The 17,815-nt window shown below is 47.9% G+C and overlaps 1 protein-coding gene across 4 annotated transcripts in view; it reads left to right on the top strand.

Moving 5' to 3' along the window:
• The window catches only part of SMYD3 (SET and MYND domain containing 3), a 697,887-nt gene that overhangs the window by 568,091 nt on the left and 111,981 nt on the right, over nt 1-17,815 (top strand). The window lies entirely within an intron of this gene.

Here is a 17,815-nt window from a genome sequence, read left to right as displayed (position 1 = left end):
ATACCTTCTTATGCTAATTTCTCTATTTATTGTGCCTCTTAAAATGGAACACATAAAGGAGCAGCCAATTAATAAATTATGTTTTCTACGACTGAAATAAAAACACGTTAATTATTTCTAAACAGTGAGGCTGCATTCAGTGTGGGGAAATTCCTTGGTAGGATTAACAAATGCAGCCTCAGAAGGTGAGAAAAATTGCCCATGTTTGACATCCTGTCAGTGAATATCTACTTTTTAAAACTGCTTCATGGTATGAGGAAGGTCCATTAAAATCACTGTAAAAATCATGAATACTCACCTCTTTAGTTTCCTATTGTTGCCTCCTTGCTCAGCAAAAGACCCAGAACAATGTCCTTCATGAGCTGTTTCCTGAAGCATCCATTCACTCTGTCCAGCAGCCCTGTAGCTTAAAAAGGGACCAGGAAAGGGGCGCCTGCTTGGCTTAGTCGATTGAGCCTCCAACGTTGGCTCTCATGGTTCGTGAGTTCAAGCCCCTCATCAGGCTTTGTGCTAACAGATCCTCTGCCCCACACTCTCTCTAAACCTTCCCCACTCGTGCTCTCTCTCTCTCAAAAATAAATATTTTTTAAAAAAGCGGGGGAGGGACCAGAGACTCCTAAGGAAAGACAGAGTGAACAGGAACTTTCAGCTTGTGTTTGCCTTCGCAAAGCTTGGGGAAATACACTTAAACTACAGGTTTTTGAATCTTCTGAACCTTATGATTTTCTCAACTTTTTTTTTTTTTTAAAGACATGGTAGCATTTTCTCTTGCGGGTCTTCTGAGAACAGCCTTTCCCGTTTGTCTGATCTCTCGAATTCCCTAGAAGCTTCCCAGTCCTCAAGTTCTGAAATCCTTTGACTTGGATAAATCCCCAGATAAGTTAGATATTTGGGGATTTCTTTTTTTTTTAATCACACATTTTGGGGCATCCGGCTGGCTCAGTCGGTGGAGTGTGCAACTCTTGATCTCGGAGATGTAAGTTCGATCCCCACGTTGGGTGTAGAAGTTACTTAAAAATCTTTAAAAAAAGAAAAATCACATATTTTACCACTAAAAAATTTTATCTATGTAATTATATTTTATAAAAATTCACCCACTCTGGGTTTGGGCCAGTTTCACCTTTGTCGGTCTATTCTCATGACCGACAACCAGCAAGCATTTGCTGAGTACCTGCTGTGACTCAAAGACCTAAAAGAGGGGCGCCTGGGTGGCTCAGTCAGTTGGGCATCTGACTTTGGCTCAGGTCATGATCTTGCGGTCTGTGAGTTCGAGCCCCGCGTCGGGCTCTGTGCTGACAGCTCAGAGCCTGGAGCCTGTTTCGGATTCTGTGTCTCCCTCTCTCTCTGACCCTCCCCTGCTCGTGCTCTGTCTCTCTCTGTCTCAAAAATAAATAAATGTTAAAAAAAAAATAAAAAAAAAAAAAAACAAAGACCTAAAAGAAGACACTGTTAACAGAACCCCTCAAAGAGCAAGCCAAAAAAGGGAAATGAGGAGTAAAGGGTTAGGTCTGTGAGGTCTGTGCCTAAATTCGTACTGTATCAGGCCCGCCTGCACGTCGTGATAGTCTCTTGGTCTCCGTGGACAAAGCCTGCTTTAAGTAACAAGGACAGTGCTGTACAGGATGTGGAATGGCCATTGCAAAGGCCAGTGCAAAGAGGTAGCATCCTCCCCAGGTCCTAGAGCATCAGCACCCCAAAAAGAAACAAGTTGTTATGCAGGAAGTAAAATTTACTTCTTGACTTCAGCCCCAGTATTTTGTTTTGTTTCAGTTTGTATTCTGTTCAGTGTTTAAAGCAAGAGAAAGTGGCAGAGAGAAGTGAGGGGCAGTAGTTTACAAATGAAAGCAAGGTGGTGGTACTCTGTTTTGTTCCTCACCCCAAATCAGTGGGAAGCAGAATTCTCACAGGGTGTCTTGGGTTTCAGACTTCCCTTTCGGCAGTTCCAGAGCTTACATGAGACACCCCTGCCAAGTTTATTCAGAGTGCGCCCCTCCATCTTTGTGCTGGGAGCCTACTTTAGATGCTATCTGGAGTTTTCGGAGGTAATCTGATATCACTATATCGTTTGGGAAGAATAAACTGTTTCCATAATGCTGTTGGCTTAGTATCCGGTTACCAAGGGTACAGTCAGTGGAGAACAGGCAGATTTTTAATATTAATAGCAGAGCTTCAAGGGATAGTTTCTACCCTTTCTGCATTTGTCATTTCAGACCCTAAAGATTGAACAGACAAGTTTAAGTGTAAAATCACTAATATTGTCAATTATGGGCAATTACTGGATATCTACCTCCATTTCTTTCTCTGACAGTCCCACTGCCACTACGTTAGCAGTCAGAGATGCACAGCCGGCCCTTCCTATGAAGTATGTGTTCTAGAAGGCAGTTTGCCTACACAAGTCCCTTTATTGATAGAGCTTTTCACGCTACCATAAGCACATCTCAGTAATTTTTACCCAGGAAAATTACTGCTCCTGCCATCCAGCCTTTCAATTAAGTTTGCTTTGCTATGAGATGTATCATTTAGATTTTTATTAATTTAAACATTTTGTGTCAACAGAAGGTAGATCATTATTAACTGGTGCAATGCGGTGTCTCACAAAATCCATACGTGTCACAGAAAAGTAATTAACTTCCTCATTCTACTGCCGAACAGATGTGTAACGGAATAACTGGCACCCAAGGGCGCTGAGCACATTTATTTATATGTATATATATATATATATATATATATATATATATATATATATATATATATATATATATATATTTATTTTGAGTCGTTAGGTTGTTGACTCAGACCCCTCACTGCAAGGTTTCCAAACTTGGTTCTCTTTTCCATTTTCCATTCCCCGACCTGGGGTTGAAAATAGGTTTAGAACCATCATCCAGAATTATAAACTCATTTTTGGCTTATTGTGGGAACTTCAAGCTGTGGATGGGCTCTCTTTGAGAGGAGGGAAAGGTCTGATGACCTAGAGTCAAGAATACAGAAGACACACAGGGACCTTTGTTGTTGAACCCTTGGGGAAGGTTTAGCAGATGTTTGGGGCAGCAGGACTGGGTCAGTAAACCAAACCAATGTTTGCCAACCAGCTGAGGTTAAGTCAAGACCTTATGACGGACCTGTAATTCTACAGGTGTTTCTTTAGCCCCATTTTCCCTTGCCTGGGCTGTGGCAAGCATGTCCTGAGTCTGTCTCTGCACTGATACTCTGGAATTTCGTTTTTGCGCCAAAGCCAGAAGGATGTTTTTAGGAGGGACGTCTTCTGCAGTGTCCTGGTCACTTGGAAGGGGGCATCCAGCTTCACTGACCAGGCCGACAGGCCCTGTGTGGTCAGGTTCCTGCTCACATTTCCAATCTCAGCCCAGTCTCGCGGCTGGGCCAGGCCAGGCTCTTTCCTGCCCTAGGATCTTTGCACTTGTCTTCCCCTTGCCTGGAACAGTCTTCCTGTAGCCTTATGCTGGCCTGGCTCTCTGTCACCTCCTTAGAGAGATATTCTTCACCACCCTGTGAAAATCAGGTGCGTCTCTTAACCCTGTTGTTTTCTGTTCCCTCCTTATCTCCATTACGGCACAAACGGTTATTGCGTATTATTATTTGTAGTTGCCTGTTGGCTTGCTTGTGAAGAAAGTAAGAATGACCTTATCAGTCTTGTTTTCTGTTGTGTCTTCAATGGCCACACGGTGTTTCCATAATGATAACAGTGCTTAACAAATTTGTGTTGCATGAATGGATAAGTCAATAAATACTGTTACTTACCTAGCATTGAGCTAAGCTCTATAGGGTGTGCCAAGTAACTGTATTACTTGAAGCTTGTAAATGACTTTTGTCCATAAGCAATTTTATAATAGCTCTAACAGTAGGCCATCAGGAAGGAATATTCTTGTCCTTTCTTCCAACAGTTTTCAGCTCCAAACATGACCTACCCCGGCTCCCCACACCAAGATTTACAAACCTAGAAGTAAATCACCCCATGGAAAGACAGGTTATCAGCTTGGAAGATTCCCTCCGGTCTGTAGTTCGTGCTCCTAACATTTGTATCTCCTCCAAGAGAGCACATACTTCCGGCGTTTGTGAAACTAGACTTCAGTAACACAGGCTTGGTGGTGTACCTAGGTTTGTGAGTTTTCTGATCTGGTCAGGAGCATCTTACTCCCATTATCCTGTTGGATGCCTGTGTATTTCATAGGGACCCATGGGAGCCGCACCAGCCAGGGCAGGACCCTCCTCTCCAGGGCCTGCCAGGCCGGTGTCCCTGCTCTGTGTGAACATTTTAACGGAGATCTGCATGCGCTTTGTCAGGCCGTTCGACTCTTGGGCAGCTGCGATTGTAAAGTTAATTAACCTCACGAACTAAAAACTGCCTCTCGTAACTCACGTCGGAGTGCTCTGTGTGCCCCATGGAGCAGTGTAAATCTGCTCCTTGTTCCAGTCTTCAAGCGCTTGAATATTCATGGTGGCTTTCGGATCACACAACCAGGGGCTGGGATCCATCGCCCCCACTTCCTCGCTACTTGAACTTGAGGATGTTCCATCGTCTTCTCCAGCTGCGGCCGTACTCTATAGATGAGGGACTGAAGTGGCTTTTTCTTTCTGTCTTATTGAGAAGATTACGTGAGATAAAGCAGTTATAGCAGTTAGCACAGCGGACCCTCAATAAACACTATTACTGTTACTTCACCTGCAGCTGGCCGGTTCTCCGAGACTCCGCCCTACTTGCAAAATAAGGAGACAGATTCCTACCAAGCATGGTCCTGGGTGGACATCAGTCAGTCCTAAGACACGGTTGGGTGTTCAGCCAGCCAGGAATCTACACACACACTCCCATCCTAACCAGATTGTGTTGTCTTTTTTTTTTTTTTTTTTAAACCACTGAATTGAGGTGCAATGGACACACCAAGAGCTGTATGCATTTAATGTAGGTAATTTGAGGGGTTTGGAGGTAAGCACACACCGTGGAAACCATCACCACACTCTATGCTATAAATATATCCATCACTTCCAAAAGGTTTCTTCTACCTCTTTATTATTTTATTTTTTGGTGACAAGAGCACTTGAATCTTGTCACAAAAAGATTCTCTAAGACCTGCCCTCTTAGCGAATACAATACAATACACTGTTGTCAACTGTAGGGACCGTGTTGTAGAGTAGACATTAGATTTCATCATCTCGCCAACAGAGAATATTAGGAAAGACCTTGTTAATACGTGTTGAAGTAAAACTGTATGGTGTTGGTAATATTCACCTGATCTGCTTACGTAACAATGAGTGCATATTGCCAAGATTTGTTCCTGATGGTGCCGTGCTGTCTCTAGTTTAGGTCACAGTACGCTTGAGTCAGAGATGGACAGTCGGTTATCTGACTAAAGGCTGCCATCATGCAGACTTTCGTTTTCACCGTTCTCTTGCGATTCTGTTTGCTACCACTTTGGGCTTCCGCTGTCACTGCTTCCTTCCAGCTCAGCAGAAGGAATGATAGTGCTTTCACTGGTGTCTTCTCAAAGTTCTTTGACCTCTCTGGGATATAGTTCATCTGGAATTAAATGTGTGACCTTTTCTAAAATACATTGTTCTATTCTGTCTTATTTTGGGATAATTTTGGGAGAATGGAAAGGGAAAAAAACTAAGAATCGAGTATCTCTGTTGATCTTCGACCACTTGTCCCAGGCGGTAAGTGCACACTATTCTCATAAATCACTGCTTTTCTTCTGTGAATGTCCTGGGGTCGTCTGCCCTTGGTCTCACCTCCTGTGATGGTAGAGCTTGTGTGTTTAGCAGTGAGCGTAACGCGCGGGCTGCCGTCTCATTCTGTCCTGATACCAGCCCTGTGAGGTTGGTCCTCTAGTCCTGCTTCCGACTAGAGAGCTTAACAGGCATTTGTCATCAGTGTTCTCAGGTTTTGTTCTAGAAGGTGGACTAGTGCCCTTATACAAGCTCGAAATGGATTAGTGATGACTATGCCCTCATTATCGAAACCACAGCTGCTTTGTTACAAATGTAAAACTTCAAATGCAAAAATGCATTAGAAGCAGGAGCAAAGAGATGGGCAAGCCATTCTAAAAATCTGTCATCGGTGTCGTGGGACCAGGAAACATTGGCGGTCTTCCTGGAGGTTAGGCGAGCATGCATTGGCTTCATAGTTGGAGAGAAGAAAGGTGATTCGCTCATTTGTCTGGCTTCCCCTACTTCTCCGTCCAAGCTCATGTTTGCTTCAACTCCCTCTTTTCTGCCATCCTGGCCCCCGTGGTCCCACCATGGATGAATTCAGCCATGTGCTCCCGTACACCTCACGCTCTGTAGACACCTCACGCTCAAGGTCCAAAAGTGTCTTAAACGCCTTCTTTCCAAACCCTGGGCTCCCCTGCAGCCCTCATCATGGAGTCAATGCTCGCTGGTTACTCCAGTGTCCCCTCCATGGGCCACTCCCTCCCGAGCCATCACCATCTCTCTTAAATTAGCTCCTTACTCCCAACCCTGTCCCCAAGGCCATTGCCTTCTTCAGGTTTACGTCATCTCATTCTGGACTCTTGCGACATCTCCCTAACTCTTCTCACCCACACTCCCTCTACCTTTCCATGTATTTCCACGTAGATATTTGGACAACATAGATTATATCTAGAATCCTTCCATGTCTCTGTTGCCCACACAGAATCAAGTTCATCCTTTCCTGGGGCTTCCGCACTGCTCTTCAACCTCATCTTGAGACCCTTGCTTTCTCCCCTGTCCCTCTATTAACTGACCTTTTGTTTTCAGGTCTGTGGGCATATCCTGAAGTAGGTCCCCAGTTAGCACCCCCCCTAAAAAAAACCATCTTACTGGGGTGCCTGGCTGGCTCAGTAGGTTGAGTGTCTAACTTCGACTCAGGTCATGATCTCACAGTTCGTGGGTTCGAGCCCCACGTCGAGCTCTGTGCCGACAGCTCAGAGCCTGGAACCTGCTTCGGATTCTGTGTCTCCCTCTCTCTGCCCCTCCTCTACTCGCGCTCTGTCTCTCTCAAAAATAAATAAACATTAAAAAAAATTTTTTTAAAGCGTCTACCTATGAAAAAGCAGCCTTCAAAACAGCAGTTGCTGCAGACCTGGTAGGTGCACCCCCCACGCTCTGAGTCACCACCCCTGCCCCCCCGCCCCCCGCCTCCACCTCCTGCCATCTTCTGCCCCTCTGTCATGCTGCTTCCTCCTTCTCTTGACTCTTGGCTAATACTTGTAGAGCCTTCAGGATTGAACTCAACTATTGTCTTCCCTGGGATACGTTGGTGAGCCCTAGCTGGGTAAAGTATGCCCCAGCTCTGTGTCCCCAGATCCCCAGGGCCCATCTCTTGTGGCACAGCATTCAGAAATGATGCGTGTATGTCAGCCACAGGACTGTGAGCCCTTCAGGGCTAGGCCACCTCCCATGTACGTCTTTGCGTTTCCAGCGCCTGGCCCGTGTATGTGGAGAGGAAATGTTGTGTGTATTGAACTAAAGATAGTCTCAAGGGCCCGGTATGACAGTGCTGTGAACTTGATCACTGTTTGTGTCTGTTATGAATAAACTAATTTGTGCCAATGGGAGATGCCGTCGTAGATTGAGGAGACCAGGAAAAAGCCTAAACCGTTATGTGCTTGTGGCAAATCTTGATGCTGTGGACACAGGTGTGATCACAGAGATTAGAAGTGGGGTGGGGGGGGGTGAGGCAGCACACACCAGGCTGGGGTCCCTGTTCCTGACTGTGCGTCACAATCACCTGGCGAGCTTGTGAAAGACACAGATCCCTGCCTCCCCACCCCCACCCCCCCTCCGCTGCTGGCAGGGGTTCTGCTGTCACTTGCCGAGGTGGGGCCTGGGCCTCTGTATTTTTAAAAGCTCTCCAGGTGACTGTAAATATATACCCAGGGCATCACACCTGACAACAGAGGATCAAAGCTGCAGGAACGAACAGGTGTGAGTTTGAAGGGAAGTCAGAGACCTCAGGACCCCATAAAGCACATTCCTGGCACGGATTGGGGTGGGTCTGTGGGTGTGTGATTGGTAGGGTGGGGCAGCAAGTCAGACCAGTCCAGTGCCCTAGGGCGAATTCAAGCCTCCGAGATCTATAAAAAAGGGCATATCCCGAATAGCTCAGCTCCCCGTGGTGATGAAAACCAGGTTTTGCCCTAGGTTAAACTCTCCGAATGAAGTTCTGTCTACTCCTGCATGGAACAGGAGGAATTTTCATATTTGTTTACTTGAAGAAGTCCTTGCCTACTCTAATTGATGATAAGCATTGACTGATATTAGAATCTTACTCTCACCTAGTCTAGAAAGTCAAACAGATTGTGAAACAGAAATGTTAAAGGAAAACAGCTGGGCTATATGCTTTTGACCCACAACGTATGACTCAAAAAGAGACTGGTGTCATAAACTCTCCGTGACTGGCATCATGGCATTCCCGGAGGCAGGGGGTACGAGAAGAGAGAACTACGTCACCTTGTGCACCCCGAATGCCATTTTGGACATCCAGACTTGGGATAAGGGCCTTGTCAGACGGCGATACACAGATTTTGTCTATACCTACGCCGTTTGGGGCAGATTTGAAATTAGCCGTTGCCAGCCTGCCGTGAGGAACGGTGCCTGTGACCCGGCCCCTTAGGAGCAGGGGTCTTCCGAGTACACAGGCACATATTTCAAGCTCTCCCTATGCTTTCCGGCATGCCCTCTGTGAAGTCACTGGCCCCTCTCTGTGCCCCTTTCTCTTCCTGTGCAGCCGGGACACCTCTGGTCATCATCTGGTGATGTTTATGAAGCTCCACCAGACCTTTGTCTGAAAGGCCCCGTTGACAGTAATGCGTGCCCGGTGTGAGAGATGGTTACGAGAGAATGGAGGTGAGGGCAGGGTGCCAAACGTGGCCAGCGCTTTTATCTTTGACGTTATAAAGAGGTCCCCTGGCCAAGGGCCAGCCTGGGGTTTACTGGAATGTAAAATGCAGACGTGTGCTGTCTCCTGTTGGTGGGGCGCCAGGGCGAGTGCTCCCCGTGCATTCCACCAGCACTTCATTTCCACAGGATGCAAGGTTGCCAGGCAGAGCATCTGAGCCCTGGCAGTTTTACGCAGGGTCTCTGATGGGTATGGGGTGGGGCAAAAGGAGACCCGAGCCGCGGAACCTGGTCCCTTCCGTCCCCTCTCAGCCCCCAGCCCTCCACCCAGACCTCAGAAAGAGTGTTTTCTCTGCCAGACCCTCAGCCCGTGAGTGATTGCCCTTTGGAATGACCCACCCCTGAGCTTCCAGGAACGGAACTCGGCACAGACTAATCCAGGGACGACAGATTTTGAATAATTGGAGGTACACTGGCTTTTTTCTACTGAGAGACCAGTGCAATTCTGGGCTCTTTCCTTTCTGGGACTAATTCTTCCTCTCAAACTGGAACATACTCCCTTTGAACTTTTTGCTTGTTTGGTGCACGGTCTGAGGATGTCATTGCTGCCTTACAAGGCGGTCGTAAGAACTGGTGAATTTGTGCAGGCCAGTTCTGAGAAGGTAGGGGAGGCTGTCAGAAATCGCATTAACCGATGTAAAGGGACAGATCCTGATGTCACATTAAATACTTTCCCTTGGTCGCACTTATGATTACCTCCTAAAAAAGCATGTCTAGACCTCTGTCCTGGACTCATCGTCTGAAATTGTTAGCGTGGACCCCAACTACACCGTCCCCTTGGTTTGGGAGCACAGATTAAATAACCGGATGTGTTTGCTTTAGCGGATGAGCGAATACTGTGTTCTCGCGTGAGTCCGGAACGTCTCCCGCTGTAATCATTCTACATACAAATGTTGGAGGGAACGTGTGAATTAAATAATCATTGTCAAATCCTTGGGTTGGCAGAGAGCACTGCTGGGTTAGGTGCCGTCTTTGTTCAGTCCTGTGCACGCTCTCCAGGCTCTGACTGGTGTGTTTCACACGTGAGAAAACTCAGCCTAAAACAGAATGAAGGAAAAATCTAGAGAAGGGAGATGTTTGCAATGTATCGTCCAGCCGCCGATTCCAAAGTCTCTCCCCTTCCCTAATTTCAGGTCTCTCCTCACGCGCAATACACACACCATATACTTAGGGGACTGGTGGAGCGGAATGATGAGTTTCCATCTCCATGGTAACCTCCGTCAGGTGCTCACCTGGGGAGGCTGAGCCGGGAGGCATTGTTAGCCTCTGGTCCCCCAGCGGCCGGCGGCAGAGCCTGGACGGGGGCTGCAGCCTGCCTGGTTCCATTTTCCCCGGTCTGCCCGTCACGCCCTCACGTACACCAGGAGCGCCGAGCCCGGATCTTGCTGTTGTTCCTCCTGTTTCAAATGCCTCTGGAGACACCACGTCTGGGTTACCCTGACCTTCGCTGTCAGAACCCTGCACCTTCTCCCTGGCGGGATTCTGCCCTGCTGCTGTGGCAGACGCTCGCATCTGTTCCCAAAGAAGGAACGCAAGAGGTGGCGGTGTGGCGGGCTGGGGGAGCCGAGGGCCGTGGATTGGGTCCCCATTAAAACAAAACCCGCCCTGAAACTTGGGGGTGTATTTGATCTTAGCGACTGTTGCGATTAGAACGATTGTTCCCGTAAAATCGTTGCCTTTTTTTCCCCAGTCCCAACCCTCCCACCTTGTGGGGTTCCCCCCGCGGGGCTGGCAGGACCCCTCGAGGGGTTTGCGGGTTTACAGCTACACGGCCACCGTTTGATCATCTCTGTACAAATGTGAAAAGAATTTGCTCGGATGTGCTTTTGCAAGCTGAGCCAGTAGCCTTCTGCCTCACGTAGTCCCTGATATACATTCGCAGGAACACGTCTTTCCAGCTGGAAGGAGAGTGCAGGCAAGGGCCTCCTCCCTAAGTGTCTGTGTGTCATGTCGAGCTGCGTTTCCGTATCAGCCAGTCGTGCTCGTTTTCGACCAAGTGTCGCACCCAAGGCAGGTTTTCAGCAGGCATCACTGACCCGGCGGGCTCTCAAATTGCCCAAGTGTGTGACTGCCAAGTGCTTTTCATTTCCCCTAAAGTGACCTGGTTTTACAAGCAACGAGCTGATTTCTCCGAGAACGGGGTTTAGTCACTGGGATAAGAATGCGTGGGAGGGGAGCTGTTGAGATGGGAGCTGGAAAAGGCCTATAGTGGTTCTAGAAGGTCTAACTTCACCCTCACAAGGCTGCTGTCACTTTCCTAGAAGTGGTGAAGGGGACATTCCCCTTCCGGCAATTCTGTGTACCTGGAGACTTGACCTTGAACTTGCAGTTGGTTCCCATGTTGTGGTCTTGTGGAAATGTGTAGTTGCTGTAGAATCCCATTTTTTTCTTTTTTCTTTTTTTAATTTTAGAGAGAGAGAGAGAGAGAGTGCAAGTGGGGGAAGGGGCTGAGGGAGAGAGGGAGAGAGAGGAAGAATTCCAGGCAGTCTCCATGCTCAGCGCAGAGCCCGATGCAGGGCTTGATCCCACAACCCCGGGATCGTGACCTGGGCTGAAATCAAGAGTCGGACGCTCAACCGACTGAGCCACCCAGGCGCCCCAGTAGAGTCCTGTTTCTATCTGAGAAATAAATGGGTGAGATGGGCGTTGGCCGATGCTGACAGCGACAATGAGAACATAAAACCAGGTGACAGTTGAACGGAGTGCTGCTGCTAAAGGCCCGGGGTGTTTCACGAGCCCTCTTCAACAGCAGCATTTATTTGGACTGGGCTCAGTGCCCCTCGGTGCCCGAATACTCCTGGGCTGGATGCCGGCTAGTGGTGGGACCGGCTGGTTGGAGATGGCATGCCACCCCGGCGACAGGACATTCGCTCCCGGCTCACCCAGCTCGGCTGGAGGGTGTGAGGGGCGGGAGGCCGGAGCTTCGGGCTCCGGTTGAGGACACAGGGCTTAGAGCCTTGCAGCACCCTGCTTGTGCAAGTCGCGTGCAGGCTCCGAGACCTCGCCATTTCACAAAGCATGTGAGAAAATAACCTTTGTAAGGCTGTGTCATTTCACCTGCGGTCTCTTAACAGCCCCTGGAGGACCTTTTCACCTGCATCAGTTATTCCTGATGCTCCAGTTATCATGGAACCCCTTGGAAAGTGATGAGGGATTGTGACCTCGGAGGTCAGGGGCCGTTCGGTGTAGTTCTTGGTGAACGGGAGAAGCTTGTTGACGAAGTTGAGCAAGAATCTTCCGGGGAGAGGGAGTGGGACGTGCAGAGATGTGGGGCACGGCATAGTCAGAGCTCGATGGCACATCCTCTGGTAGAACAAGACCACTTTTCTCCCTCCCACCAAACAGAGCAGACTCCAGTCAGACCTCCAGGGACCCCTGCCTGCTCAGGTGGGAATTGAAAACTCAGACCACGGTGCCATTCGTGACCTTGGTACTTCTAGAGGGTGCACAAGAAAGGGTTAGAAGGTGCAGCTGCTAGAGAATTACTACACTGAAGATTAGCTTCAGGAAGGACAACTGCCCTGCCAAGGTCACACACGTGTGGAGCAGGGACTCGGCTCTACGTTTTTAGGACCCTAAATCCAGTGTCCCTCTCGCCACGTTCTAACTGTTGTGTACAATCGCTTGTTAACTGCTGATTAGAACGTGCTGCAAGTTGAATGTGCTTCGGGCAGAGAACATTCCTTCCTTCACGTTCTTCCCGAATCCATAATGCCCATTGACTTGTGGGCCGTTGATAGGAGAATGAACGCTCTCTATTTTTAACCACTCTTTTTTCCACTTTACGAAAGAGCCACTTTCCCCCTCAAGTTAAATCTGAATTGCTTTCAGTTGTTTTTGCCAGAGGAGGTGGAAATTGGTTCCAGCAGAGATGTTTCCTGTGAATCACAAAGGTTTTGAATGATGTTGTATATTAATCTGTTAGTCCCAGTACATTATCCACGAACCAGGGTACCTCAGTCAAGGCTCTTCAGGTTGAACTTGGTTCCCCCTCGAGATTTTGAACTTCAAGATTTTCCATCTCTCCCCTAAGTGCAGACACTATGTTTGAATCTCACTTTGCTTTAAAAACAAAACACATGAAAAACGCCTCTCCTTTTGAGACACTAGAATTATTGAATTACTGGAAACGTTTGTAAGTATTCGGTAATTTTATTTCCCATCCTATACTCATCTCCCTCCAATCCAATCTAATTGGGCTTTGCAGGAGGATTGGATAACAGGAAGTACTGGGAGCAGATTGCTTTTCTCCTTTTCCTTTTAATGGGAACCATCTGAAATCAGCCCAGTGCAGGAGCTCCGGCACCCAGCACTCGTGAGCCGAGTGAGCACATCTGTTTAAGTGTTTCAGATGCAGAGGTAGATCTGGATGGCTGCATCCCACGTTTGAGCCTGATAGAGCCCATGGTTTTTCCCAAGGACGGACAGCCTTGCTGAATTCCAACCTTACCCAGTTGAAGAAACTCGAATTTCTAATCCCCCACTGGCTCCTGGCAGGTATGCTTCCTACTCTGAAACCCAAAGGAAGCACTTGGCCGATTGAATGTAACTGTGTCGAGTGGCAACCTTTTATGTAGCGGTGAGATTATCTCATATCATCTGGCACCTGTTTTTTTTTCCACGGCGAAGGGAATGATGCTAAGGTATTGATTTAGCAGCTGTGTTTGAGGGAACTTAAATGGCCTCGCTGATCCATTCAGGGTCAGATGGAGGCAGGGGCCTCTGGGCCAAGTGAGCAACAGGGTTCTCAGGAGGAGGTCGGAGGGAGGAGCCAGGAATCAACACAGTCTGCCCCCAGATAGCTGGGATGCGGTTGTCAGAGAGCCTGGTTCCGGAGCCAGTGAGGGATTTCTTATGCCGGGGGAGGGTTCACAGCTATGTTCTAGACTGGTCTCTGGGCATCCGGCAAATACCGGCAGCTACAGTGGAAACGTAGCCTTTCCCCACAGAGTCGTGACATAGTAATATGAGAAACGGGTCAGGACACAAGTATGGTGTGAAACAAACCAGCCTCCGTTTCCTTGGTTGAGATTCTCTTTCCTGTTGTTGTGGAGTCGAGGTGTTTTCTTGTAATACTGGTCCCCGTGGATCGAAGATCATGTGTCTCTCTTCATTCGTTTACTCTGTCACCAAACACGTACCAAATAACGTCCCATGCTGGCACTGGGAACACACGTGATTGGGTCGTGGTCCCTCGAACAGTTCTGAGGCTTGCGGGGGACACAGTAAGGCCGAGCCCGAATGACAGCTCGGTGCTGAGAGAGGTGTGCAGAGTGTGACTGGGTAGCTGTAGTTGTCCAGGGGGGCTGGGCTAACTCAGAGGGCGGAAGTAGAACAAGATTTCCCGATGAGGACATTTGGGTCCAGTCCTTCAGGGACAAATGGGAAGAAAACCAAAGAAGTGAATGGAAGTGGTGACCCAGGGGATGGACAGGCACTGCAGTCCAGGTCCTTCCAGAGTCCAGAGGGAAGGATTGCAGTTGAAGAGTAGGTGTTGGTATCATGGCAGTAAGATAGAGCCCGGCGCGTGTCAGATTGGGGTGGGGCTGTGAGAGGAAAGAATGGGGGGTAAGAAGGAACCAGGTATCTAGAGAATGGACTCTTGAACTGTGGGGAGTAGTTTGCACCTGGCCCCCAGCGGGGAAGTGGGGTGATGAGTAGAGGAGCTTGGGAGGCCACAGAAGGGAGACACTTGGGAGACTCATTCTTACCACATCCTGGGAGCAGCCACCATACTTCTGCCTCCAAGGAATTCTTGCCATGTTTTTACTGGTTCAAGTGAAGACACGTTCTTTAAGGACTTTTCTGGAACTGTGCAAGAGAGTGGTCCAGAGGCAGAGCTGACCGGGCTGTGTTTTACTTCAGCCTCTAGAGTGGTCAGGTGGAAGGAACAGTGGTGGTTATCCAAGCCAACTTCCTATTTTCTGGGTGAGGGAGCTGAGGCCCAGGAAAAGGAAGGCTTGCTTAGGGACGTCCAGCCAGTCAGGGCAGAGGTGCTATTACCGGTCCCGGAACCGACATGTCCTGAATTATCTCCATCATCTCCCAGCAGACTGAGCTTCTCAGAAGCCCTTCTGCTTATAGTCTGAATTATTGTTATCATTTGTAGAAAACTCAACAATGGTACGTTTGATTTAAAAGAAGAAAAAAATATATATATATGCACACACATACATACATACGTATATACACGTATATATATGTATATATGTATATATATGTATATGTATATATATACACACACATATATGTATACATATATATGTGTGTATATATATATATATATATAATATACAGATATATATATATGCATAAAATGAATGTTTCCACCTACTGGAAACAAATTTCAGGACTTACCCGTTTAAGCCCTGTTTACATAGTAAAGCTAAAATTCAAAAAGGATTTTTTTCCCCTTAAATAACTCTATCTTGAATGATAGCAAGTATCTTGGATGTGTTCGGATAAGAAATAATGAAATAAGGATATAAATTTACTGGTTTTATACCTCAGGGACCTTGAAAAAGAACATGATAATTTACTCTTATATTTGCAAATTGAAGAAATAGATGTAAATTATGCTTCCCTAAGTAGTTTCTATGCACATATATTTCCTATATATATGAACACGTGTGTATATGCATATGTACACACATTATTGAATGTGCCCCTCCTTGGTGTGGAGAGAGGAGAGACAGACCCTATTGTGGGGACAGTCACAGGAGAAGTCACAGAATATAACAAAGTCTGTGGGAGTGGGGGGAGTTGGGAACCTGAGCATGTAGTGAATACACGCTCTCATCATAGTGGAACATTCCAGGGAACTGATGGTTAGCCATTAGTGAATGCCGCTTGTCTCACTCCAATATAGAGTGCTCTCAGGAGCGATTTCTGAGTGTTTGGAAACAGATCCAAAGGTTGCCTTCTCCTCTGGTAGGTGATGAAGTCTTAGTCTCAACCCAAAGAACAGCTAGTCAGATTACTGAGCAGGTTTAGTTGTGAGTACAGTTTCCATATGAAATTATTCTGTCTCACCCTGAGGTCATGAGGGCCATGGTCTCTCCCCGTTTTGTGGAAGACAACGAGATCCGCTATGAGTTCCATGTTGGTGGATTGATTGCCCTTTTCCAAGTGCTGCTGTTAGGAAGATCCTGGGACCACGGGTTGAAGAGAATTTTGAAGCCACCCCCTCACAGACCTGTTGCATCTTTCAGAGCTTGAGCTCTGAGGCCAGACAGACTTGGATTTGAATCTCAGCTCTGGCAATTAGGGACAGAAGGACATTTGTAGCAGTTAATTAAGCATTAGGGCTATCTTGTGCCTCATTTGTGGGTTATAGGTGTTGATGCCCTATGAGGATGTTGTGACGAATGATTGAAATACATACACGAGACATCCAGGTCATTGCCAAATAAATGTGAATTTTCATCTTACAGACCCATCCTAGAGACATTTAACTGGGCATTGGTTACATACCATGCTCTGTGCTGGTATTTGGGAGAGGCAGGATCAAAGAAGAATAAGACCTATATTTAACTCTAAAATGGGAAAGATGTGGGGCGCCAAGGTGGCTCAGTCGGTTAAACGTCCGACTTCGGCTCAGGTCATGATCTCGCGGTCCGTGAGTTCGAGCCCCGCGTCGGGCTTTGTGCTGACAGCTTGGAGCCTGGAGCCTGCTTCGGATTCTGTGTCCCCCTCTCTCTCTGCCCCTCCCCTGTTTGCACTCTGTCCCTCTCAAAAATAAATAAACATTTAAAAAATTTTATGGGAAAGATATGACATGCACACACACTGCAGCTGAGGACCTCTATCCACACCAGCCTTCTTGCTATCTCTGAAACATCGGGCCAGCCCTGCCTCGGCATCCTGGCACTAGCTGCTGGCCCCTCTTCCGGGAGTTCTTATCTCCCACCCCTCTACCTCTCCCAGACCTTTATCTTATCAGCGAGGCCTTCCTGGATAACCCTGCTTAAATGGAACTCCCTGGGGCCAGTGCTCCCTGTCCCTCTCCTTCCGACAAATAGTATTTTACGTGTGTGTTTTTTTCGGTCATTCTACGCTCCTCCCACCTCTTCAGAGAAGACACTAGGATTTCTTTACCGCTTTATTCTCAGTGCCTAGAGCATTGTGCTAGGTAGGTCCTCAGTAGGTGCTAACTGAATAGATAAATGGTTGTGGGGTTGAGCCCTGTGTCGGTCTCCAGACTGAGCATGGAGCCTGCTTGAGATTGTCTCTTTTTCTCTTTCTGCCCCTCACTGCCCCCCCCCACTCTCTCTAAAATTAAAAAAAAATTAATTTCAGCTGCAGCGAGGTGCACGTGCCAAGGTCCAGTGGCCAGAAGAACAACAGCTATGTGGGACTGTGTTAGTTTCCTATGACTGCCGTAACAGACGATCACACACTCAGTGGCTTAAAACAACACAGATTTATTGTCTTGCAGTTCTGTGGGTCAGAAGCCCGACACCGTTGTCCCTGGGCTAAAATGAAGGTCTTGGCAGGGCTCCCTTCCTTTGCGGAGTCTCCAGGGGGGATTTGTATCCTTGTCTTTGCTGGCTTCTGCAGGTGGCCTGTGGTCTGTGGGTCCCTTCCTCCACCTTCTTAGCCAACATTGAGGTTGGGTCCTCCCGTCACATCTCTCTGACCTCTTACTCTGCCTGCCTCTTCCACTCTGCAAGACCCTTGTGATTCCCTTGGGCCCACCTGGGGAGTCCAGGGCACTCGCCTTAATGTCACTTACAGCTTAATTCCCCTTTGCTGCGTACCCAAACCTGTGCGCATGTTCCGGGGATCGGGACGTGGACATCTTTGGGGGCATCTGTGCCGCCTACCGGAGAGTCTAAGAAGCAAGACGTTTTGCCTAGAGCCTAAGGCTTGAGCTGCCAGTCGCAAAATATCAAACAGGAAAATGTCATCCTAAACCGCC

This window comes from Puma concolor, chromosome E4 (assembly GCF_028749965.1).
Source record: "Puma concolor isolate L17-30 chromosome E4, mPumCon1.1.hap2, whole genome shotgun sequence".
Classification (NCBI taxonomy): Eukaryota; Metazoa; Chordata; class Mammalia; order Carnivora; family Felidae; genus Puma; species Puma concolor.
The sequence above is the reverse complement of the archived record's forward strand: the minus strand, read 5'-3'. Positions and strand labels throughout refer to the sequence as shown.